Source organism: Mustela nigripes, chromosome 14 (assembly GCF_022355385.1).
Source record: "Mustela nigripes isolate SB6536 chromosome 14, MUSNIG.SB6536, whole genome shotgun sequence".
Taxonomy (NCBI): Eukaryota; Metazoa; Chordata; class Mammalia; order Carnivora; family Mustelidae; genus Mustela; species Mustela nigripes.
The window spans coordinates 96,669,677-96,695,893 of NC_081570.1; positions in this window are offsets into that span (position 1 = coordinate 96,669,677).

Consider the following 26,217-nt stretch of genomic DNA (forward strand, 5'->3'; position numbering starts at 1 on the left):
AGGCACAGAATTTTTATATTTTAATCTCCTTATTGGTTTGTAGCTATATTCCCTTCATCATTGATATATGGATCTTCTTTCCCCCATTAATCTTAGGACTATATCTATCAGTTTTCTTCAAAGAACATTCTCAATTTAGTATGGGAATCTTTTGTCTTGGGTTTGTAAATTCAAACCCAAGTTTGGCATAGAGCTCATTCCAAAAATATATATATATACCATTCTCAGCTTTATTGACTTTTTAATTGTTCTCCCACCCCCTTTTTCATTGATTTCTGCTACTACTTTTATAAACATTCTTATGCTTACAGTTCTGGAATTCATTCGTTCTATTTCAAACATAAGGTGGATAGTTGCAATTTAAATTAAAATTTGGTTCCTTCTTCCAAGGAATTTGTAATTTGCTGGCAGATGACAGATATTTTTGTGCTGGATACTTTCACCGGCCTTGTTTGACAAACTTCACGTGTCCTTGCTTTAGCATTAATTCAACACCCATTGTTCAAATCATTGAAAATGCAGTCTTAAATGCTTTCTTTGACTTCTCTCTGGATTTTCTTCCTTTCTCACAGGCCATTCACTCCTTTTCAGTTTGATTCAATGACTCCATTTCTCTGCTTACTTTATATTAATTAGGTTGGCAAGTGAACAAATACATAATCCAGTCTGACTTGGACAAAAAAAAAAATGCTTAAGATTCATGTAACCAAGCAATCTAAGGTGGGGGTTCCAACTTTGACACAGCCTGCTCCAAGGACCAAATGATGTGGTCAGCAGAATTTCTGTCTTTGTACTTCTATGTTGTTTCCACTCTTAGGCCTGCAACTCGTTGAGGCAAGAAGACTACCAGTAACTCTAAGCCTACACACTCCACAACAATTCTAGCTTCTAGTCAACAAATTCCCAGAATGGTCACTCTAGCAACATAATTAGCTTCAAGTAAGTGCTTGTTTCAATCAGGGCTAATCACCGTGGAAGGCTTGACTGCCTGGATATAGTACACACACCTACTTCTGAAGCCTGGGGTCCAGTCACAGAATGGAAAGAATGGAAAACCAGTTTTCAAATGCCACAAAAGCCCTATATCATTTTCCTTACTTTATTTCCTACCTTTGTCCCTCCGGCTCATATCACTCCAGCTACACTGGCTTTCTTACTATTTTTAAGGATGTCAAGCATGCTTGCTTTTTGGGGTTTCTGGATTTATTCTTATCTCTGCCTATAATTTTGTTAATACAGATATCATTTCAATTAAGTCTTTGTTTAGTATTGTATCCCATAATATCCTTTGCAGGGAGTCTTTTTATTTATTTTTATTTTTAAAGATTTTATTTATTTATTTGACAGAAAGAGACACAGAGAGAGAGGGAACACAAGAGGGGGAGTGGGAGAGGGAGAAGCAGGCTTCCTGCTGAGCAGGGAGCCCAGTGCAGGGTTCAATCCCAAGACCCTGGGATCACGACCTCAGCCAAAGGAAGACGTTTAATGACTGAGCCAGCCAGGCGCTGCCAGGGGTCTTTTTAGACAGCCAAATCAATTTTCTTTCACAACTACAGTCTTTTATAAGGTTCACACTTGATGTAAGACAGAAAAAAATAAAGCAAAATACTGAATGATATAAAGTCCTAATTTATACCATTCTGTGTTCTCTTAACATAATGTCCTAAATTTACTTTGAAGGGAATAAGGTGTATGTACAAGTGACTCCAAGTCTGTGATCTTCAACTGTTTTGTCCCAAAAAGAACTACTATTAAAATGTATAAGTTTAATAATTGCAAGTTTGTAGTTCCTGGCATATTGTACATTGTGTTAGATAGGCTTTAAATGTAAAATTGTCAAAACCTTGGCACTTAATTCATTCTGCTTATGGAAAATGGCCACTCGATCACCTAACTGACCAGTCCTTATCATCAGAAAAAACCTACCCTCATTTGAATTCAAAACAGTGAATTGATAACCATTCTTATTAAAACTTAATCTCGGGGCACCTGGGTGGCTCAGTGGGTTAAAGCCTCTGCCTTCGGCTGAGGTCATGGCCTCGGGGTCCTGGGATTGAGCCCCCATCGGGCTCTCTGCTCAGCAGGGAGCTTGTTTCCTCCTCCTCTCTCTCTCTCTGCCAGCCTCTCTGCCTACTTGTGATTTCTGTCTGTCAAATAAACAAATTTTAAAAAATCTAAAAAAAAAAAACCTAATCTCTTTCAAGTTCTAAGATTGATAGAAGACAGATAAGGTAGAAGTTTGTGTCTGGGTGAAACATGATCCTGCTTCCTTCAGTATTTCTCTCTCTGGGACTGTGCAGCCTGGCTTTTTCTCTTCGTTTGGACTGTCCCCAGAGATTTTTATACCGTGGGGCAGTGCACCAGAGTAAGAACTGGGATGAATGAGGTAGCTTTCATTTCATAAAGGAGAGGGAATCTCCTTTATGAATTGGTAAAGAAGTCCTGAAGCACCCTTTCTCATCTGGATAGGGATCATTTTAAATTCAGGGTACAGATGAAACAGAATTTGCAAAATAATACCTTAAAACTACACTACCATTTGAAATTAAAGATGACCTGTCCTAGAGCATTTCACCTACCTATGCCAGTGGTAGGATTACAAAAATATTCCCAAGTCAGGGGGTCCTGGATGGCTCAGTCAGTTGAGTGTCTGACTCTTGGTTTCGGCCCAGGTTACAATGTCAGGGTCGTGAGATCAAGCCCTGTACTGGGCTCTGCGCTCAGCAGTCTGCTTGACATTCCTTCTCCCTTCCTCTGTTCCTCCTCCTCATAAATAGTCTTTTAAAAAAAAATTCCAAGTCAAACTTTACTAAAATTTCCATTTGAATTATAGAAATTATAACATCTCAGTTCAAAAGGAAACAACCTGGGTTCTAAGACTACATTAAATAGAAATGCTCCAGAGCATGAATTTTACAAGTTTTTCCTCTGAATTAAGAGTCAACAAAAACAAGGTTAACTCATCTCAGAATATTTATACTTAAATCTTTATTTTTTTGAGGGTTTTTTTTTTTTTAAATTTTAATTTGACAGACAGAGATCACAAGTAGGCAGAGGAGCAGGCAGAGAGACAGAGGGGGAAGCAGGTTTCCCACCAAGCAGAGAGCCCAATGCGGGGCTCAATCCCAGGACCCTGAAATCATGACCTGAGGTGAAGGTAAAGGCCTTAACCCACTGAGCCACCCAGGCACCCCCATTAAATTTTTATTTTATTTTATTTTATTTTTTTAAAGATTTTTTATTTATTTGCCAGAGACAGAGAGAAAGAGTACACACACAAGCAGGCAGAGAGGCAGGCAGAGGCAGCGAGAGAAGCAGGCTCCCTGCTGAGCAAGGAGCTCGATGCGGCACTCGATCCCAGGACCCTGGGATCATGACCTGAACTGAAGGCAGCGGCTTAACCAACTGAGCCACCCAAGCGTCCTAAATTTTTATTTTTTTAAAAGATTTTATTTTTAAGCAATCTCTACATCCACCTCGGGCACAAACTTACAACACTGAGATCAAGAGCCACATGCTCTACAGACTGAGCCAGCCAGGCGCCCCATGAATATTTACGCTTAAATTCACATACACAATCACAATAGAGCTGCTTGATACATTTGGGTTCACTTGGAATAGCTAATAGGATACATATCATGCTGGATGTGATTAAACTTTGAGCTTCCTTGCCAATTATGATGTATCACCATTTGTTTTTTTAAAGTCATAGTTTTGGGTCGCTAAGAACTGATTCATCAGTCTTAATAGTAACAGTGTATCAAAAATTTTATTCCCGTGTCATATTTAAGTATCTTAAAACAGATTCAGAGAAAAAGTGAATAAATTTGAGGATGCAAAGCAAAATTATGGATTCAAAAAATTCACAAATCAGAAATGAACTCAACGCAATTTTGCCAAATTAAAAAATTCCTGTTTTTGTTATTTGATTTTGGCATGATTTTTAAATCCAGCACACCCCCCTTTTTTCACACTTTAAAAAGGACATCAGGCTCTGAGTAGTGAAAAAGGGAAGGTAGCGATTCCTTCAGTCTTTTACACTATACAGGAGAGTTTTGCTTAGAATTCCAGATTATAATCTAGAATACAATTTATAAATACTGTTTTCTGCACCAATCAAAAGTAGACTCTACAGATCAAAACCTAAATGTACTATCTCAATTAATACAAATTAATTTTATCCCAGGATATGAAGCAGAAATGTACTGGCTCTTTTTTTTTTTTTTTTTTTAAGATTTATTATTTTTTCTTTCTTAGAGAAAGAGAGTACACACCAGCTGGGATGGAAAGAGAGAAAGACAGACTCAAGCAAACTCCTTTCTGAGCAGAGAGCCCAATGCAGAGCTCAATCTCACAACCCTGAGATCATGACCTAAGATGAAATCAAGAGTTGGACACCTAACTATCTGAGCCACCCAGGTGCCCCTGTACTGGCTCTTTTAAAATAACAAATATATAGTTATGGTCATCTACATTACTCCTTTTGAATAGAAATGCTAATATATCACTGCTAGCATCCACTTCACACAGTTCTTTTGAGGCCAAGTTGGGAGAATGCATCACAAAGAGGAAGCCAACAAAGAAAGTTGTTTTCTTTTACTGGAAAAAAACAGAAAGCAAAAAACAACCTGTAGTCACAGAAAGATTTTTTTTAGCACTATAATTAGCTTCATAGTTTTTAAAAACAGTTTTATAGTGTATAGTTCTATGAAAAAAATGAATCATAGGTTTTGGTAACTAAAGACCACAGACTCAAATTTTAAAGTTTCATTCATCATTCTGAAAGTTCTCATCCCAAAATGAGACCCTTAAATTTGTCTCCTTGTAGTTCTTTTTTGCACACATGCTTCATATTCCATGAATGGGTATGAATATCATTACTGCTACATATGAGCCTTACTTCAAAGAAGGAATGAAGTTATTTTGTTTTTGTAGAGGACCTAATAATCCACCAAACACTAATAAACTGAGTATTGGTGGTGCCTGGGTGGCTCAGTTGGTTGAGCGACTGACTTGATTTCAGCTCAGGTCATGATCTCAGGGTAGTGAGATGGAGTCCCACAGTGGGTTCCATGCTCAGAGGGGAGTCTGCTTAAGATTCTCTCCATCTCCCCTGCCCGCCCCCACACACTCTGTGTGCACACTCTAAATAAATCTTTAAAAAAAAGAAAAAGATGGTGTGCCTGGTGTTTGAGTCAGTTAAGCATCTGCCTTTAGCTCAGGTCATGATCCTGAAGTCCTGGGATGGAGCCCTGAGTTGAGCTCCATGGTCAGTAGGGAGTCTGCTTCTCCCTCTACCCCTGGACCCTTCCTCTGCTCATGCTCTGGCTTGCATGCACTCTCTCTCTCTCTCTTTCTCTCTCTCAAATGAATAAATCTTTAAAAATGTCAAGAAGTAAGTTTTGTTACCTCAAAATACAATTACAGGTTAAACTTGATTAAAATTCTGACAATATAAGCCATATAATATACTTACACATGCAATAATTTCAACAATCTCTTTCACTTCCCTAAAAAACCAATGGTAAATGGTTAATCTGCTCTCCTGCCACATTTGTTTTCTACATCATAAACTACAAACATCAGCATGTTGCAGTAACAACAAGGCGGCGGCGGGGGGGGGGGGGGGTAAACATGTGCATTTCTTTTCTTCTTTTTTTAGAATTTATTTATTTATTTGACAGAGAGAGATCACAAGTAGGCAGAGAGGCAGGCAGAGAGAGGAGGAAGCAGGCTCCCTGCTAAGCAGAGAGCCCGATGTGGGGCTTGATCCCAGGACCCTGGGACCATGACCTGAGCCGAAGGCAGAGGCTTTAACCCACTGAGCCACCCAGGCGCCCCAACATGTGCATTTCTAATTTGCAGGTAGAGCAACCCAAATCTGAGGGTCAAGGGCTCCCAACAGGTTATTGCAATTGACATGACAAAGGCCTGCATCTTGGAGTGGTTCACTCCAGACACTATTTGGGGCTAAAATGTAACTGGATCCACAAGAGAAAAATACTCCCTGGGTCATAATAATTACGGAAAAAGTTGCTCAAAACCTATTCCACTCAACTATGTGCTATGGGAACAAAAAGATAATTACTACCTTAACAAAACTTACAATAAGTAGAAAGTAAGCAAAAAATGCAACTAGAATAAAGATTCACATAGGGCACCTGGGTGGCTCTGTCGGTTAAGCGACTGCCTTCCACTCAGGTCATGATCTGGGTGTCCTGGGATCGAGCCCCACATTGGGATCCCTGCTAAGTGGGGAGTCTGACCCTTCCCCATCCCCTGCTTATTCCTTCTCTCTCTCTAAAAAAATAAATAAATAAAAATTTTTAAAAATTCACATAATACAAAAATTACAGTGGAAAACAGGATGGGTAGTATTTGAGAAGAAAAGGGAATTTCAGTGGGCAGAGCAAAGTCACAGAGAAACCAGAACAGAGAGAATTTTATCAGGATAAATTAAAAGAGGCCCAAATAGGGATGCCTGGTTGGCTCAGTCTTGAGCATGGGACTTTCTGAGTTGAAACCCCACTTTGGGTATGGACATTACTTTAAAAAGAGGCCCAAATAAAGACTTCAAAGATTAGAAGGTTAAAGGGGCATCTGGGTGGCCCAGTTAGTTAAGCCTCTGTCTTAGGCTCAGGTCATGATCCCAGGGTCCTGGAATTGAGCCCCCCACCCCCTTAAGCAGGAAGCCTGCTTCTTCTCCCTCTCCCTCTGCCCCTTCTTCCCGCCCATGCTCGCTCTCTCACGAACAAATAAAATCTTAAAAAAAAAAAAAAAAATTAGGTTAAAGGTGGCATGCCCCAACGCCAAAAATGAAAAAAAAAAAAAAAATTGAAAACAGAAAACAAAAAACCTCCCGCCCAAACCACCTGCGGCAGAGCCACAATCTGGCCAAGAGAGCCTGGAGGCAGGACGTTTGTCATCCCTATTTGATTTTACAGCCAAGGTCGTTTTCCTTCCAGAACAAAAGCATCCCCGCTAGAGATGAAGCGATTTCCCCCAGGTCCTCCTCTCGCCAGCCCGGGGCCCGCACACCTGTCCACATCCCCGCTCGAGGCTCTGGGCCCGCCCCGCCGCGCCGCCTCCCCCACCCGCCCGCGCCCCTCCCCCCATGCAGGCCGGCTCCCCAGGCCCCCTCCCACCCGCCAGGGCGGCAGGGGCACCGCACGGTCCGCGCCCAGCGCCGCCGCCGGCCGTTACCCAACTAACCGTTCTGCGCGGTTCGCGCCGCCAAGCGTGCAAGGGACGCGGCTGCGCGGGACGGAGCTGCCCTGGGCCGCGCGGCTCCCACGCCGGGGGGGAGAGCTCCGCGCCGCGTGTGCAGGGTGGGCGCCGCTGCCTTGTACCCCGGCAGGCCGGAGCTTGCGCGCGGGGGCGGGGCCGGCACGACCGGCTCGGCCGCCCCCTCCCTCCCAAGCGCGCGCGGTCACCTGTCCAGCCCCACGAGGCCGGGGTGGGCGGAGGGGGGTGCGGGGTGGCGCTGACGCCCTGCCCGGCCACGAGTACCCCGCATCCTAGCCCTCACGTCCGCGTGTGCGGGACTTAGTCTCTGGCAAAGAGGAAAAAGCCGGCAAAGGGGCGTCCCGCCGGGGGCCTGACCCAGAGCCTCCACTGCGGCAACTGATGAAGGCTGGGCGGTATGGTCCCCAGGGAGGTGCGTAAGTTGGAAACGTGGAGAAATGAGAATGCAGAGGCCAAGTTTTTGTGGACCCAGAATGTTGGGGACAGGATATAACAGAAGCTAGCAGCCGGATGATGTGCTAAGTACTTGGCCGGAATCCTCATGACCCTGTGCCGTGGGGACTACATTTCACTAGGAGAGCACCTGAGGCTCAGAGAGATTAAGCAGTTTTCCACAGGTCAAGCAGCTAGCAGGAGCCAGCCTTTGAAGTCAGGCTCCAGAGCCTGGTTTTGTGGTAAGAGTCACTGATGTCTTGAGGAAGTCCAGAGACCAAAGCATACCAGTTAAAGTCTTTTTTTTTTTTTTTTTTTTAAACAGATTTTATTTATTTGAGTGAGAGAGAGAGAGAGAGCATGAGGCAGGGAGGGTCAGAGGGAGAATCAGAGTCCCTGAGCCAGATGCAGGACTCGATCCTGAGACACTAGGATCGTGACCTGAGCTGAAGGCAGCCCCTCAACCAACTGAGCCACCCAGGTGCCCCAGTTAAAGTCATTTTTTAAAATGTTGATTTTTAAGAAATACCGAAAAGGTATAAATCAAGGCCCCTTGATTTTGTAAGAAATTACAATTTCTTTGAGGAGGCTGAGGTACAAAAGAGCCAACATTTGCTGAGCTTTCCTTGCATTCTGGGACCTTGTCCAACCCCTCCACTCGCACCCACTAACACACACATTTAATTCTCAAAACAATCACAGGAGTCGGCCTTAAGATTTTGTTTCACAAGTGAGGAAACAGGCTGCGGAGTGGAGTTTGGGGGATCTGGTCCCCAGGGGTCCCAAGTGCTTTCCTCTCACCCACTCTTCCTGTTTCACAGCGAAGTTTTCAGTAGGAGTTCAAAGTGTTCATAGAAGACAGTGTAGAATCTACTGCCAAGTACTGCTTATGAGCAGTAATCGTCTCTGCCTTTGATAAATGCAGAGAAGGAAGGATCTTCAGGTCATTGTGGTGGCCAGGACCTGGACACTGGTGCTTTAGGATTGTTAAGGGAGCAGCAGCATTTCGGGTTGACTGTTAAATTAGGAAGTTAAGTTAGGAAGACAGAGTGGGAGACTCTGGTTCAGGAGTGAATTTATAATGGCAGTGGGAAGAGATAGGATAGGGTGACTCCCAGGAGATTTCTCAAAGACGTCTTGTAAAGCAGCAGTGTTGTGGGTTCAGAATTCGGACTCAGGAGCCAGACTGCCCAGTTTTCAAAAACCAAAGGACCTAATTAGGGTTGTTAGGGAAATAAAACTAGTGTTTGTGAAGCATTGGGACAGAGTCTAGCATATAGCAAGTGTTGAGTAAGTATTTGTTAAAAACAAAAGGAAAAAGAAATCAAGAAAACAATTTCATTTACAACAGCACCCAGAAGATTAAAATACCTAGGGCTAAATTTAACTAGGGAGTTTGCAAAGCATTTAGGCAAGAGGACAGTCTGAAGACACAGTGTCCCCAAACTGTCCTTGCTTTAGATACCAGCTCTATGTAAATCTGAGGGTCCCCAGGGCCACCCTCACTGGCCACAAATTGGAGGTTCCCAAAACCACCCTCAGGCTAATTTGCTAGCAAGACTCACAGAACCCGATGGAAATGATCATACTCAAGGTCATGTTTAACACAGTTTATGGATGAATTGAAATCAGGCAAGAGATGAAGAGCGTAGGGCAGAATCTGGAAGGGGTCTGAACTCAATGTTCTAATCCTCTCTCCCAGCTATGACGATGTGTGACAGTATTCAAAGAGTTTTGCCACCACAGAAAGTCACTCCAGTCCTGGTACCCAGCATTTTATTGAGGCTTCCTTCCTTGACATGAATCATCCCCCAGCTGACTGAACTCAAATTTCGGGCTCTACCGACCTCTACCCCAGTAGCAGGGCTGTTATCATGTGACACAAAGAAAGCCCTACTTTTCCAATCACATGATTGGTCTTTCTGGCATTGCCAGCCCTCACCTTGAGTTGTTTCATTAGCATAAACTATTGAAGTTGATCTCTGAGAACCTACCATGAATTAGAAAGACACTCCTCTAGCACTTGGAAAGGTGCAAGGTTTTAGGAGTCACCTGCCAGGAGCCTGGATAAAGGCCAGACCTCTTTTTAGATGAGGCCAAATTCCGTACTACATTAAGTTAGTAGACCCATACACTGAAAACTGCAGAATGTTACTGGAAAAAATTAAGGAAGACCTAAGTAAATGGTAAGGCATCCATGTTCATGATAGAAAGACTTACTATTGTTAAGATGGCAATACTACTCTGTGTGTGATCTACAGATTCAATACAGTCCCTATTAAAATTCCAACAAAAGTTTTGCAGAAGTGGAAAAGAGGACCTCTAAATTTGTATGGAATTGCACAGGACCCCAAATAATCATAAAAATATTGAAAAAGAACGAAGTCAGAGGACTCACACTTCCTTACTACAAAATTTATTACAAAGCCACAGGGATCAAAACAGTATGATACTATCATAAGGACAAATATATAGACAAATAGAATGGAATTGAGAGTCCGGAAATAATCTCATGAACATAGGACCAACTGATTCTCTAAAAAGGTGCCAAGATCATTCAATAGGAAAAGAAGTTCTCTTCAACAAATTGTACTGAGACAACTGGATATCCATATGTAAAAGAATGATGTTGCAACCCGACTTCATAGTACATACAAAGATCAACTCAAAATGGATTAACCAACAACCTAAAAGTAAAGACTAAACTATAGAATTCTTAGAAGAAAACAGGGGTAAATCTTAAGGATCTTGGTTTGGCGATGGATTCTTAGATACAACACCAAAAGAAGATCAACAAAAGAAAAAGTATGTAAATTTGATTTCATCACAATTAAAAGCTTTTGTGCATCAAAGGATAATTAATTATCAAAAAAGTGAAAGAGGCACCTAGCTGGCTCAGTTGGTGAAGTATGCAGCTCTTCATCTGAGAGCTGTAAATTTGAGCTCCGCGTTGGGTGTAGAGATTACTTAAAAATAATAAAATCTTTGGGGCACCTGGGCGACCCAGTCGGTTAAGAGTCTTACTCTTGGTTTCAGCTCAAATCATGATCTCAGGGTCATGAGATAAAGGCCAAGTTGGGCTCCGCTCAGCACAGAGTCTGCTCAGGATTCTCTCTCTCCCTCTGCCTTTCCTGCTTATGCTCACTCTCTCTCTAAAATAAATAAATCAATAATAAAATCTTAAAAATAAAATCTTTTTTTAAAGAGTAGAAAGACAACCCACAGAATGGAAGAAAATATTTGCTAATTAGGGTCTAATATCCAAAATACATAAAGAACACTGCTAACACAGTAACAAAGACAGCCTAGTTAAAAAATGAGCAAAGGACTTGAACAGACATCTTCTAAGAAAATATGTAAATGGCTAACAAACCCATGACAAGATGCTCAACACTACTAGGCAATAGAGACATGCAAATTAAAATTACAAGATGCCATTTCACATCCACTAGAATGGTTAAAGTAATAATTAAAAAAAAAAAAAGAAAAGAAGTACTGGCAAGAATGTGATGAAATTTGAGACCTCATATATTGTGGTGGGAGCAGAAAATAGTATAGGCACCATAGAAAACAATTTGGTGCTTCCTCAAAAAGTTAAGAGAATTACCATATGACCCCCCCCATTCTACTTCTATGTATATATCCAAAGAATTGAAAACAAATATTCAAACAAACACACAATATTCATAGCAACACTTTTCATAATAGTGAAAAGTTGGAAACAATTCATTGCCCATCACTGAATACCATCATTGAAAAAATGTGGAATAGCAACAGGAGGGAATATTATTTAGTCAAAAAAAGAATGGAGTATACGGGCTACAGCATGTATCAAAATATTGCAAGGGAAAGTAGCAAGGCACAAAAGGTCACTAGTTATATGTCTCCATTTTATGGAATATCCAGAATAGGTAAATCTGTAGAGATAGAGATTTAGTGATTGCCAGGTTCTGAAGAGTAGTGAGAAAGGGAATGATTACTTAATGGGTATGGAATTTTTTTGGAGTAATGAAAATGATTTAGAACTTGATATAGGCACTTGTTCTGCAACATTGTGAATGTATTAAATACCACTGACATGTATACTTTGAAATGGCTAACTTTATGTTATATGAATTTACCTCAATTTAAAATAACAAATAAATAAATGAGAAACAGATTTTCCATGCATTTAATAAAGGTTACTATATGTGTTCATAGGATCATATCTAATCTTGTAATTGTAACTTTGTATTTTTTTTCTTACAGAAGGACAACATGGTAGTTAGAATAAGCAACCTCCCTAAGATGTTCATGTCCTAACCCTTGGAACCTGTGAATATGTTATATTAGAGGACAAAAGGGAATTAGGGATGCAGATGGAATTAAATTTACTAGTCAGCTGACCTTAAAATAAGGAGATTATCCTGGATTGTCTGGACCCAATGTAATTAGAAGCATTTTAAAAGTGGAAGAGGGGGCGCCGGGGTGGCTCAGTTAGTTAAGCAACTGCCTTCGGCTCAGGTCATCATCCCGGGGTCTCATGATCGAGTCCCACATTGGGCTCCCAGCTCCACGGGGAGTATGCTTCTCCCTCTGACCTTCTCCCCTCTCATGCTCTCTCTCTCACTGTCTCTCTCTCTCTCAAATAAATAAATAAAATCTTTTTTTAAAAAATTGAAGAAGGAAAAAGAGTGCCTACGTGGTTCAGTCAAGGCATATGCCTTTGGCTCAAGTCAAGATCTCAAGGTCCCTGTTTTGGGCTCCCTGCTCAGCGGGGAGTCTGCTTCTCCCCTCCGTCTGCCCCTCCCTCTTGCTTATGCACTCACTCTCTCTCTCTCTCAAGTAAATAAATAAAATCTATAAAAAAGGAAAAGTGGATGAGGGAGGCAGAGAGGTCAGAGTGAAACAATGTGAGAAGGATTTGCTATTGCTGACTTTGAAGTAGGAAGAAAGGGTATGCCCGTGAGGGAATGCGGGTGGCCTCTAGAAGCTTGAGAAATGCAGGGAAACAGATTCTCACCTAGAACCTCCAGAAGGGAACAGAACTCCCCTCCACACCTTGATTTTACCTCGGTGAGGTCTGTGTTGGACTTCTGGCTCAGGAAACAGTAAGATCGTAAATTTATATTGTTTTTCAGCCATGGTTTATAATAATTTGTTACAGCAGTGGTAGAGAACTAATACTGTCTGCATCAATGTGGATTCTTCAGGCCCCACAAAAGTGGTTTCCACTAACAGGAAATACTGTCATGAAGAGCACAGGCTTTGGAGTTGGAAGGCCAGGTCCTATAACTGACTAGTTTTGTGCCTGCAGGCAAGTCACAGAAATCTTCCAGGCCTCCTCTTTCCACACCAGGTACTCCAGAGATAATACCTACAAGCCCAATTTGTTGTGAGAATCAACACAGAAAATTTGGCAACTGCTTGAAGAATGTTTATATATCATATTAAAAGTTGTCAGTAAAGGGGTATATGGGTGGCTCAGTTTTGGCGTGGCCTTTGGCTCAGGTCATGATCCCAAGATCCTGGGATCAAGCCCCATGTTGGGCTCCCCACTCGGCAAGAAGCCTGCTTCTCCCTCTCCCACTCTGCCTGCTTGTGTTGCCTCTCTCACTGTATCTCTCTCTGTCAAATAAATAAATAAAATCTTAAAAAAAAAAAAAAAAAAGAAGTTGTCAGTAAATGGTGCTTAAGAGGTAAAGGTCAAGGCTGGAAAAACAGAAACAGGAAAAGCAAAAAGAGGAACCAGTTAGAGCGAGCTGGAGAAAGTGATAAAACAGGTACAACTCTTTAACAGTTTTGTCAGATTTTATCCTGGCCTTAAGGAATTCCTAAATAGGAATTTTAGAGTTGACAGGAACTTGGAAACCACACAACCAAACCCACATTTTGTAGATGTGGAAGTTGAAACCCAGAGAAGTTGAAAGACTTTCCTAAGGCCACCCAGCTAATGAACGGTTTGACCAGGCAAACAAACAGGTTTCCTGGCTTCACTGTGTGGAGCAAAATCTTTAAGATAATAAAAGTATTTCTGCACAGAAAGCCTTAACTGCAAACCATACGGGGTACAGTGCCCTCTAGTGGCCTTTAATTTTATCTCACAAATCTCTTCGTTCTGTTTGAGACGGAGCAAGGTAGACGGGAGGTAGATAAACTTACAGCTCTTTGCAGACTCAGGAAGATTTCAAGCGAGTTTTAACTTCAGAAATTAAGGACAAGGATGAGAAACACCATTAAAAGAAAAGGTGGCGCAGATCTTGTAAATGCAAAATTGGAAATGTATTAATTTTGCTGACTACATTTCTCAATTATTTTATCTGGAAAATAAGAAAAGTAAGTTTTTGTTGTGGTTTCACTGACAAATTCAGCAGCTTCGTGTCCATTTCCTTATTCTTTCAACACCTCTCTTAGGTAAGAGATAGGAAGGTGCCCTTAACCCTATTTCATTAATGATAAAATGTTAAAAAGTTTTGTTTTATTGAAATGTAATCCTCATATAAATTCATGTATGAATATTACAGAATTCCATATTCCATAAAAAGCAGAAAAAGTCACCATTTTAAAGTGTACAAGTAAGTGGCTTTTTAGTATGTTCACCATGTTGTACAAACATCACCACTATCTAATCACAGAACATTTTCATCTCCCCATAAAGAAACCTTGTGCTGGGGCATCTGTGTGGCTCAGTGGGTTAAGCCTCTACCTTCAGCTCAGGCCCTGATCTCAGGGTCCTGAGATCGAGCTCCACATCGGGTTTTTTGTTCAGGGGGGAGCCTGCTACCCCCTCTCTTTCTGCCTGCCTCTCTGCCTACTTGTGATCTCTCTCTCCCTGTCAAATAAGTAAATAAAATCTTAAAAAAAGAAAGAAAGAAAGGAAGAAAGAAGAAAGAAAGAAAGAAACCCTGTGCTCTTGGCAGTTAGTCTCAATTTTGCCCCCTCTTCTACCATCCCTCGGCAACAACGAATAAACTTTCTGTTTCTATAGATTTTCCTATTCTGCATATTTCATGTAAATGGGTTAAGTATGTAACCTTGTGTAGCTGGCTTCTTTAACATAATGTTTTCAAGGTTCACCCATGTTACAGTGTGCATCAGTACTTAGTTCTTTTTATGGTTGAATAACATTACTGTAAGGATATATCATGTTTTGCTTCACAGTTTATCAGCTGATGAACTTTTGGGTGGTTTCCTCTTTTTGGCTCTTATGAATAATGCTATCAACATTTGTGTACAAGTTTTTGTCTGAACAAATTCTTCATTTCTTTTAACTTTTTTTTTTTTTTTTTGAGTGATAGAGACCATGTGAACATATGCACATGCAAGTGGTGGGGAGGGGCAGAGGGAGAGAAAGAGAACCGTAAGCAGGCTCACACCTGGTTAGTGCTTTTTGTGTAGCAGGCTCCCTGCTGAGCAGAGAGCCTGATGCGGGACTTGATCCCAGGACCCTGAGATCATGACCTGAGCCGAAGGCAGCGGCTTAACCCACTGAGCCACCCAGGCGCCCCTGTCCTATCTAAAAAATGTTTTCCCACTTCCAATTCCTCCACTCCCAGATTACAAAGATATTTTCCTATGTTTTCTTCTAAAAGCTTTAGAACTTTAGGGGCACCTGGGTGGCTCAGTCCTTAAGCTTCTGCATTCGGCTCACGGCCCCTGCATCAGGCTCCCTGCTCAGTGGGAAGACTGCTTCTCCCTCTCCCACTCCCCTGCCTGTGTTCCCTCTTTCCCTGTGTCTCTCTCTGTCAAATAAATAAATAAAAATCTTAAACAAAAAAAGCTTTAGAATTTTAGCTTTCACATTTAGAACTATGATGCATCTCAAGTTAATTTTTGTATAAAATGCACTGAAGTGTTGGGAGTGGGGAGTGGTCTGATTTTTTATTTCTCTCCTACAGATATCCCCTATCTGTTGTTACTGATGTTACAGCACTGCCTACTGGAAAACTTTATTTATTTATTTATCTTCTTTCCTTGATTGAATAACTTCAGTTGTTCTGTCCAAGTCAATTGATGGTACATGTGTGGACTTATTTTTGGACTCTCAATTCTGTCCCATTGTTCTACTTCTCTATCCTTGTGCCAATACTACCTTTTCTTTCATTACTCTGGCTTTTTATTGTAGAAAGTCTTTTTTTAAAAAAAGACATTTATTTATTTGAGCGTGAGGGAAGGAGAGAGAGCGGGAGTGGAGGGAGGAGCAGAGGGGGAGAATCTTCACGCCAGCTCACTGCTGAGCCTGATGCCAGGCTCCATCTCATGAGCCGTGAGATCAGGACCAGCTGAATCCAAGAGTGGGACCCTCAACTGACTAAGCCACCCAGGTGCCCCTCATTGTAGTGGGTCTTGAAATTAAGTAGCCTATGCCCTCGAGCTTTGCTCTTCTTCAAGATATTTTTAGCTATTTTGAGTCCTATTCATTTTCATACATTTTAGAATAAGCTTGTAAATTTCAATGAAGAAGGTCTGTTGGAATTTTATAGAACAGCTGGTAAGAATTGTCCTCTTAACCATTTCAGACTTCTAATTCATGAATATGGTATATCTCTTTATCTGTTTAGGTCTTTTTTAGCCTCTCTCAGTAATGTTTTATTGTTTTCATGTAGAGGTTTTACACAGTTTAATTAAAATTGTTCCTGATGTTTTATTTTTTATTATTTTAAATAGTTTTATTTCAACTTCACTTTTGAATTAATACTAGAGACATACAATTTATTTTGCTTATTGTTTGTATCCTGCAATCTTGCCAAATTCACTTATTGTTTTTAGTAATTTGTTTATAGCTTCTCATTTTCTACATATGTAGTCATGTCACCTGTAGAAAGGGAAGTTTAAAACTTCCCTTTTAAAAAACAGAGTTTTTTCTTTGTCTTGCCTTGCTGCCCTGACTAAAACCACCAGCACAATCTTGAATAGTAGTGATGAGAGTGGACATCTTCGCTTGACTTCAGCTTCGAGGAAAGTGTTCAGTAATTCCACCCACAAGTTTGATGTCAACCACAGGATTTTACAGACAAGCTTAACAGATTAATGAAGCTCCTTTCAATTTTCAGTTTGCAAAGAGTTTTTATCATGAACAGGTGTTAACTTTTATGAACTCATTCTCTATATCTATTGAGGTAATTATATGTTTTTTTTTTCTCCTAAATTCTGTTAATGTGATGACTGACATTGACTTGTTTTTTAAAAATACATTTTTAGGGTCACCTGGGTGGCTCAGTCATTAAGCATCTCTTTCCGCTCAGGTCATGATCCCAGGACCCCGGGATCTAGGCCCTGCTCAGTGGGAAGCCTGCTTCTCCCTTCTCCTTTCCCACTCCCTCTTCCACCCCCACTCTCCCTACTGGTGTTCCCTCTCTCACTGTCTTTCTCTCTGTGTCAAATAAATAATTTTTTTAAAAAAGTAAAAAATAGGGGTGCCTGGGTGGCTCAGTGGGTTAAGCCGCTGCCTTCGGCTCAGGTCATGATCTCAGGGTCCTGGGATCGAGTCCCGCATCAGGCTCTCTGCTCGGCTGGGAGCCTGCTTCCCCCTCTCTCTCTGCCTGCCTCTCTGCCTACTTGTGATCTCTCTGTCAAATAAATAAATAAAATCTTAAAATAATAATAATAATAATAATACCTTTTTATTATGGAAATTTTCAAATACATACAGAGTAAATAGAACAGTGTAATAGACTCCCAGGGACCCATCACCTAGGTTCTTACACCATTTGTGCGTTTACCTAATCCCTACGCTTAAAAGCCCCTTTCAGGTTTTCTACTTTGGACCTTCTGTTTGTCACTTTCTCTCTGACTCTTTTCATTCATCATTTTCTTCCTCTTCCGCCTTCCATTTCTTTTCCTACCTCCTCCTCCTCCTCCCTCTGCCGCTCCCCGTCCCCTTCCTGTTTTGCTCTTCCTCCTTCCTTTCTCTTTTTCCTTCCTTTTTCTCCTCTTCCCCTCCTCGTCTTGTGCTGCTTCTGGTAAAGCTGACAGTCTTTACTGTTATTTGATAAAGATAAATGAACTCATATAAAATCCTTGTCTTGCTTCCCTTTTTATACACTTCGAATTAGCAAAGTTTTCTTTCTATATTTTAGCTCAGTAGAATACTAGAATTTGGGCAAGCACTGACATGTTAGACATTAGTTACAACTATAAATTCCAACAATGTATCCAACCGCATACGTGCATTATTAACTAAAATTAAATTAACTGCAGAAACTTCTTTCCAAAGACATGATTAGAAAGCACTGTATCGTTTTGTTGTTTCGGGTAAATAATCTGAAAAATGAACTGCCTATGGCCATACTTAATAAGTTGTGATATATTGTGAAAAAACAAAACCAACACAGGTCCAAAAATGTCACATTTAAATATTTTATATTCTTTAGAATTCAGGCCCAGACAAGTTCAATAAAAAATTGAGATTTATATAACTGTTTTCATTGTTATTGTTTTTGCAAGTTCTACTATCTGAAAAGGATATAATGAAAAGAGATGAGAAATCAGCGTATCAGCTTGTTATGAAATTTGTGAACAACAAAAGCAAAAGAATAAGGCAATATCAATACTATATGAGAATACCTTTAAACCTGTTTATTTTGGCAAAAATATATATAATTTTTTGTTGTTTTTTTAAACTTAAGTATAATTAACATACAGTGCTATATTAGTTTCAGGTGTACAATATAATGATTCAACATTTCTATACAGTACTCAATGCTCATTACGGTAAGTGTATTTTTTTAATCCGCTTCACCTGTCTCACCCATCCATCCCCTCACCCGCCTTCCTCTGTCATCCACCAGTTGTTTCTCTGAACTTAAGAGGCTTTTCTGTTGCTGTTGGTCTCTTTTTTCTTTATTTCTTCATTTTTTTTTCTTAAATTCCACATATGAGTGAAATCATATGGTATTTGTCTTTCTCTGATTTGTTTCACTTAGCATAATACCCTCTAGATCAATCCATGTTGTTACAGATGGAAAGATTTCATTCTTGTTATGGCTGAGTAATATTCCACTGTGTGTGTGTATACACAAAGAAGATGCGCGTTTCATATATGTGTATATGTGTATATGTATATACGTGTGTATACATATATACACATATATGAAACACACATCTTCTTTGTGTACTCATCTACCAGTGGACACTTGGGCTGCTCCCATCATTTGGCTATTGTATATAATGCTGCAATAAACATAGGGGTGCGTAGATCTTTTTGAACTCATATTCTTGTATTCTTTGGGTAAATCCCCAGTAGTTCAATTACTGGATCATATGGTAATTCTATTTTTAATTTTTTGAGGAACCTCCATACTGTCCTTTAGGGTGGCTACATCAATTTGCATTTCCAACGGTGAGCAAGGGTTCTTTTTTCCTTCAAATCCTCACCAACACTTGTTTCTGTGTTTTTGATTATAGCACTCTGACAGGTGTGAGGTGATATCTCATTGTGGTTTTGATTCGCATTTCTTGAATGATGAGTGATGTGGAGCATAATTTCATGTGTCTACTGGCCCGCTGTCTGTCTTTGGAGAAATGTCTGTTCATGTCTTCTGTCCATTTTTCAGTTGGATTATTTGGGAGTTTTTTGGTGTTGAATTGTATAAGTTCTTTATATATTTTGGACACTGACCTTTTAGATATACAAATCTCTTCTCCCATTCAGAAGGTTGTCTTTTTATTAGGTTGATTGTTTCTTTTGCTGGGTAGAAGCTTTCGATTTTGATGTCGCAATAGTTCACTTTTGCTTTTGTTTCTCTTGGCTCAGGAGACATACCTAAAAAATGTTGCAACATCCAATATCAGAGGAATTACTGCCTGTGTTCCCTTCTAGGATTTTTATGGTTTCAGGTCTCACATTAAGTCCGTAATCCATTTTGAGTTTATTTTTGTATATGGTGTGAGAAAGTAGTCTAGTTTCATTCTTTTGTGGCTGCCCAGTTTTCCTAACACTGTTTGTTGGAGAGAGTATTTCCCATTGCATAGTCTTGCCTCTTTTGTTAAAGATTAATTGATTATATAATCATGGGTTTATTTCTGGGCTCTCTTTTCTGTACCCTTGATCTATGTGTCTACTTTTGTGCCAGGACCACACTGTTTTGATTACTTCAGCTTTGTAGTGTATCTTGAAATCTGGGATTGTGATACCTGCAGTTTTGTTCTTCTTTTTCAAGATCGCTTTGGCCACTCAGAGTCTTTTGTGCCTACAAATAAATTTTAGGATTACTTGTTCTAGTTCTGTGAAAAATGCTGTTGACATTTTGACAGGGATTGCATCAAATCTGTGCATTGCAAAAGCTTTTTATTTTGGTGTTGTCCTAATAGTCTCATTTTGCTTTTGTGTCCCTTGTCTGAGGAGATGTATCTGGAAAAATGTTTCTACAGCTAATGTCAACATAATTGCTATCTATGTTTTCTTCTAGGAATTTAATGGTTTCAGGTCTCACATTTAGGCCTTCAATCCATGTAGTGTGTGTGAGTGTGTGTCTGTGTTATATAAAAAAAAAACAGTGGTCCAGTTTCTTTCTTTTGCGTGTAGGTACCTGGTGTTCCCAACACCATTTGTTGAAGAGACCGTCTTTTCCCCATTGTGTATTCTTGCCTCTTTTGTCGAAGATTAATTGACCGTATAATCATGGGTTTATTTCTAGGCTCTCTATTCTGTCCCATTGATCTATGTGTCTATTTTTGGGCCAGTACCACACTAAGTACTCAGCTTTTTACTTTGTGGTATTGATTCATTATATGTGTGCCTTAAGAGATAGTGATTATTTCATCATAATATTTGAAAATATTGTCAAGTTATATAAAAAATAACCCAGAAAAGCCCATGCGTTTTTCATATTTCACATCTAAGGATAATTTTGAATATATACCTATGCTACACCAACTCTGAAAATTGCTTGGAAAAACTTTCAGAACTGAAATTTGTTTCTGGAAGAAGACTCATCAGCCTTACCCTTATCACCAGAGTCTTTCAAATACTCATTTGCAGTTGTCAGTAATACAGACCATTTCAAACAATACTTCCACAGCAATCACTGGTCACATAAACATGTACTCCCATAGCCAGCCTCCACATCTAATAAAAACATGCATTTTCTCTCCTTTCCCCTCTACCCCTAAATTAAAAAAATAAAAAATGAGGCAGCAGTTGAAGCTACTAAAGAGAGGGTAGAAATGGGGCTGAAGGCAAGAACTTCTGTGTCCAGTAATCACATTTCTTTCCCTCTCCTAATCTTTCCGTTTCAAATTGTGATATTAAACATGAAATTACATGTTAGATCTTTAGTCATCAGCTCAGTGAGTTTTGACAATTGTATATACTTCTCTAACCACTGCCAAAAAAAAAAAAAAAAAAACATTCTGTCACTCCAGGAAGTTTCTTCATGCCCTTCCCTGTCTGTTCCCCTTCTTCCTAAGGAACCACAGTTATTTTTCTTTTAGGATTTTATTTTTGGGGCACCTGGGTGGCTCAGTTGTTAAGCGTCTGCATTTGGCTCAGGTCATGTTCCCAGGGTCCTGGGATCGAGCCCTGCCACCAGGCTCTCTGCTCAGTGTGAAGCCTGCTTCTCCCTCTCCAACAACCCCTGCTTCTGTGCCTCTCCCTGTCAAATGAATACATAAAATCTTTAAAAAAAAAAAAAAAAAAAAACAAGAAAGAAAGAAAAGAAAGTGTAAGGGCCTATTTAGCCAGAGCGACTCCATCTTGGTTAAAAGCCATTTTATTGTTTGTGCAGTAAAACTTAAACTGACCCTGTCCCCCGCCCAGAGAAACTTACTTAGAAGCAAGTCTGGGAAGCCAGTAAAATATGGTCAGCCAGTTCCTGATAACAGAGCCCAGAATACAAGGATGAGTCGAGCCAGGTGGAGACATCCAATCAGTAAGAAACACACATACTCTTTCCCTAACCACCAAAGAATGTAAACCCCTCCGTTTGGGTGCCAACCTTGAGCACCAATTCTGACCAGAGTAATAGGTTAGGTCAAACAGCTACTTTAGGGTAAATTGTAATTCAATTGGCCACCTGCACATGGCCTAACATGACTATACAATGTTACAATCTCATTGGCTACCTATATGTTGCCATGTTTTTGCTCTATAAAAATTAGTCTGTAAGGCTGGGAAGGGTCACCCTCTTCGGAGGTGGCCCTGGCCGGTCAGTCTGATTTCTAATGCTTGGCATAGTCTAAAGCTTTGCATAACTTCAACTTTGTTTACTTCTAATGCTTGGCATAGAATAAAGCTTTAAATAACTTTCACTTGTCTCAGTCTCATTTCATTTAATAACAGACCTAACAAAAGAAGTTTAAGAAAAAAAAAATTTCTTTTTAAAGAATCCTTATACCCAAAGTGGGGCTCAAACTCACAACCCCGAGATCAAGAGTTGCATGGTCTACTGACTGAGCCAGCCACTTGCCCCAAGGAACCACGGTTATGATTTTTGTCCTCGTAGATTAGCCTGGTCTTGGACTTCGCATAAATAGAATTGCATACTATTTTGTGTATGGTGCCTTTCGCTTAGCATATTTTCTAAGATTTTATTTATTTGTTGTTGTTAGTTTCAGTAGTTTGTTTCTTTTGATTTCTGGTAGTATTTCATTATATGAACATACTACATTTTTTCCCCAAGACTCCATTGTTTAGAACAGTTTTAGGTAGACAGTAAAATTGATAGGAAGGTACCGAGATTTCCCATATACCCCTTGCCCCCACGCATGCATCATTTCCTCCACTATCATCACTCACTGGAGTGGTATGTTTGTTACCAAGGGTGAACCTGCCTTGACAAATCATAATCATTCGAAGTCCAGAGTGACCCAAAGGTTCACTGTTGGTGCTATGTGTTCTATAGATTTGGACAAATGTATGACATGTTTCCATCCTTATAGAATCATATAGAGTCTTGTCACTGCCTTATTTTCACCATCTGCTGTGCTCTGCCTACTCACCTTCTCTCCCGCTCCCAGCAATCCCCTGCAACCAATGATGTTTTTACTGTATCCATAGCTTCACCTTTGGAATGAATATATTTTATGGGACATAATTTGTAATGTTAGCTTATTAATATAAGCTAAGGTCAATGACTTTACCAGAGCAAACTTTTGATCATTATAAACAGAAAATTTTGAAATTGGCATGTTGTGTCATGATTTATTTCCACATTTTCTTTTGTTTGCGTAGTATTGAAATGATGGCTGGTTGAAGACCAAAATAAGTAGTCACACATGGTTGCCCACTTTTAAACAGCTCACCTTGTAATTTAGGTCACTCTTCAATTACATTAATTCCAAAGTGTGAAGAAAGTGTAGTAGAGATTTTTCTTCCTAAATTGATATAGAAGTAGTATCTAATAAGAGTTCAGATTCCTTTTCATATCTGTAATAGATATAAGTTACCCCAACAGACAATAAATGGTAAGTGTCTTTAAGTGTTCATTGGTTACTATACAACTGATCAATGCAATGTAAAGAAAATTTGCTCCAAATAGGTGAACCTTGTGCATTTTATTCAGTATACTATTGTTACCTACTCACCAATACAGTTTTGTAACCTGGGTTGAGAGAGAATGAGCGACAGTGAGCATGAGCAGAGTGAGGGGCCGGGGCAGAAGCAGACTTCCCGCTGAGCAGGGAGCCCAACTCGGGGCTCGGTCTGTGCATTCCAGGATCACCACCTGAGCCGAAGGCAGACACTTAACCAACCGAGCCACACAGGTGCCCCTGTAACCTGGATTTATTTTTTAAAGATTTTATTCATTTATTTGACAGAAAGAGAGAGAGACCACAAGTAGGCAGGCAGAGGGAGATGAGGAAGCAGGCTCCCTGTCAAGTAGAGAGCCCGATGCAGGGCTCGATCCCAGGACCCTGAGATCATGACCTGAGCCAAAGGCAGAAGCTTAACCCACTGAGCCACTCAGGTGCCCCTGTAATCTGGATTTTTTTTAAAAAGAGTTAACACCTGATGTGCCTGGGTAAGTTAGTTGGTTAAGCATCCGACCTCAGGTTGTGATCTCACAGTTGGTCTTGAGATGGAACCCTGGGTAAGGGTTTTCCGGTCAGCAGTGTCTGCTTGAGATTCTCTCTCTCCCTTTGCCCCTACCCACACAGCTCATGTGCACCCTCTCTCCCTTAAAAAAAAAAAATGCAAAAAAAATTTTTTTTAAAGAGTTAACACCTTCCTAGTGTACCACACATTAAAAAGTTCATATGGAGTGCACAGCAATGGCAGAAGCTGTATTCAGAGATCTGTGTTTGTGCCAAGGGAGGAGTTAAAAAACATGCAAATGACCAAAACTCCACGCTTGGGAATGTGGAGGGAGCCCCTGGCAGCCAGGCCCGACAGGCTTGACAGATGAGCCTTGTGAATTCCTCCCTAGGAACACCCTGCTCAGCTGGTGTCAGCTTGGTGGCAGTAAGCCAGCTCCACTGCTCTGCACATAGCAGAGGGCACAGCCACCCGGAGGATTGTCAGTGGCCTGGGGAGCCGGTGCCTTGGCTGTCAGACCAGCTTGGTTCCCTCAGAGCACAAGGCTCCATTTGGAACCCATCGGAGCATTCAGCTGAAAAAAGTCACAAAACCCACGCAAGGGCATCTTACATAACCACACTTAATTAAGGCAGAAGGGCTTGAAGAAGATCAGAGCCTTTGGTCCAAGAGTAATTGGCATTTCATTCACTTCTTTTTAATTTTTATGATTTTTTAAAATTTATTTTTGAGAGGGGCGCCTGGGTGGCTCAGTGGGTTAAGCCTCTGCCTTCGGCTCAGGTCAAGATCTCAGGGTCCTGGGATTGAGCCCTGCATTAGGCTCCCTGCTCAGCGGGGAGCCTGCTTCTCCCTCTCTCTCTGCCTACTTGTGATCTCTGTCAAATAAATAAATAAAATCTTAAAAAAAATTATTTTTTAGAAAGAGAGAGGGCACGAGAGAGGAGAGGGGTGGAGGGAGAAGCAGACTCCCCACTGAGCAGGGAGCTGACAGGACTCGATCCCAGGACCCTGGGATCATAACCTGAGCCGAAGGCTGAGTCTGAACTACCCAGATGTCCCATTTCTTTCACGGCTACAAGGAGGAAAAGAAAGTTTCTGGACTACTCAAGAAATGACGTGCTTTCATTTGAATGGGCCCAGTCTGTTCTGAGGGAGGGTGCTTCATTGCGGTATAGCAAGAAGAATACTATTTTCTGAGTAAGGAGAAGCTTTCGACCTACTACCAAGTGACCTCGAACAAATCACCGAACCTTAACTTCCTCATCAGTAAATGGATTGCTGTGGTAATAACTTCATGAAATAACCCATGCAAAAGCACCTAACATAAATTTTCGGTGTCTCTTCCTTAATCTGTGAATAATCACTAAATAAAACAAATATGCTTTAACACACCAACAGACGCTCTTGAGGGATAGACGGATGAAAGAGACAGGAAGTTTCTCAGTGGGCCGTCCTCAAAAAAACTGGGAGGGGTTCAGGTAATAATTGCTCTTATTATTTTACCTTTTAGAGTAGAAAGGGACCTGAAGCATCACCTAAGACAATCCTTTCTCATATCTAGTGTTAGACCCTGGGCCATACTGGGGAGACCAGATTCCAAAGCAATCTCAAACATAAGTAATAATGGACAGCTTTGACTTGTCTAGCATGTATTACTCCTTTTATGCTTACAGCATCCAACTTTCCTCTATTGTGTTCAGTTCATTGGTCCTGGGGGAGAAGTGTCCACCCCAGCTTCAGAGGTCAGCGTGTGAGTCAGGCCTGGCCAATCAGAGCACTGTGTCTGTGGCAGAGCCCACTGATTGTCTAACCCAATTCCCATCCTCAAACCCCCTCTTCCCAGCCTCAATCAGCTGGAGTCTGGAAGAGCAAAGAAGTTGGCTGCCCAACCTCCCTCAGATGCAGAGGCAGCCTTGTGACCCAGTTGTCGCCCAGGAGTTGTGAGCAGAAGTTTGCTGGGTGCTTTGGGGAAAATGTTTGCTTTCCTCAAAGGGGAACATTTGCTGCCCTCAATGTCTTTCTGCTGCCCGCAAACCTGGATGTCCTACTGGTGGGTGGGGGGTGGGGGGAGGCTGCATCAGCCACCTTACAATAGTGAAGAAAAAGCCAAAGAACTATCGAACATGTTCGACCACAGAATCGTCAGCAGGTGCTATGCATTCCAGGAGTCTCTGTCAATAAGGGATGTGATCTTCATTTTCCTTTACCAAGTTCTTTCTGTGGTTGGCAGTTGAAACCATCTGTAACTAACAAAATTTCTCCTGGGCTACACTGACTGGTTTCAGGATGGGGGCATGGGACTCACGTTAGACCAGTGAGAGCCCATGAGACTGAACTTTTAGGACATAAACTGGACTGCTAGAATAAGAAAGCTCTGGGTCTCTAGATTTGAAAGTAAAAAGATATTAATCCAAAACTGCTGCCGCCAACTTGCCCCTACATGGCCAGAGTGAGAAGGAAGCCAGTTCAGAGAAAATCAGAGAAGAGACGTGGAGGGAGACAGAGTTAGGATGACACGCTTTGAGTCCCTGATACTGATCTGCCTGAAGTTAAGGTGCTTTTGGGCTTTTTGAGTACATGGGTCA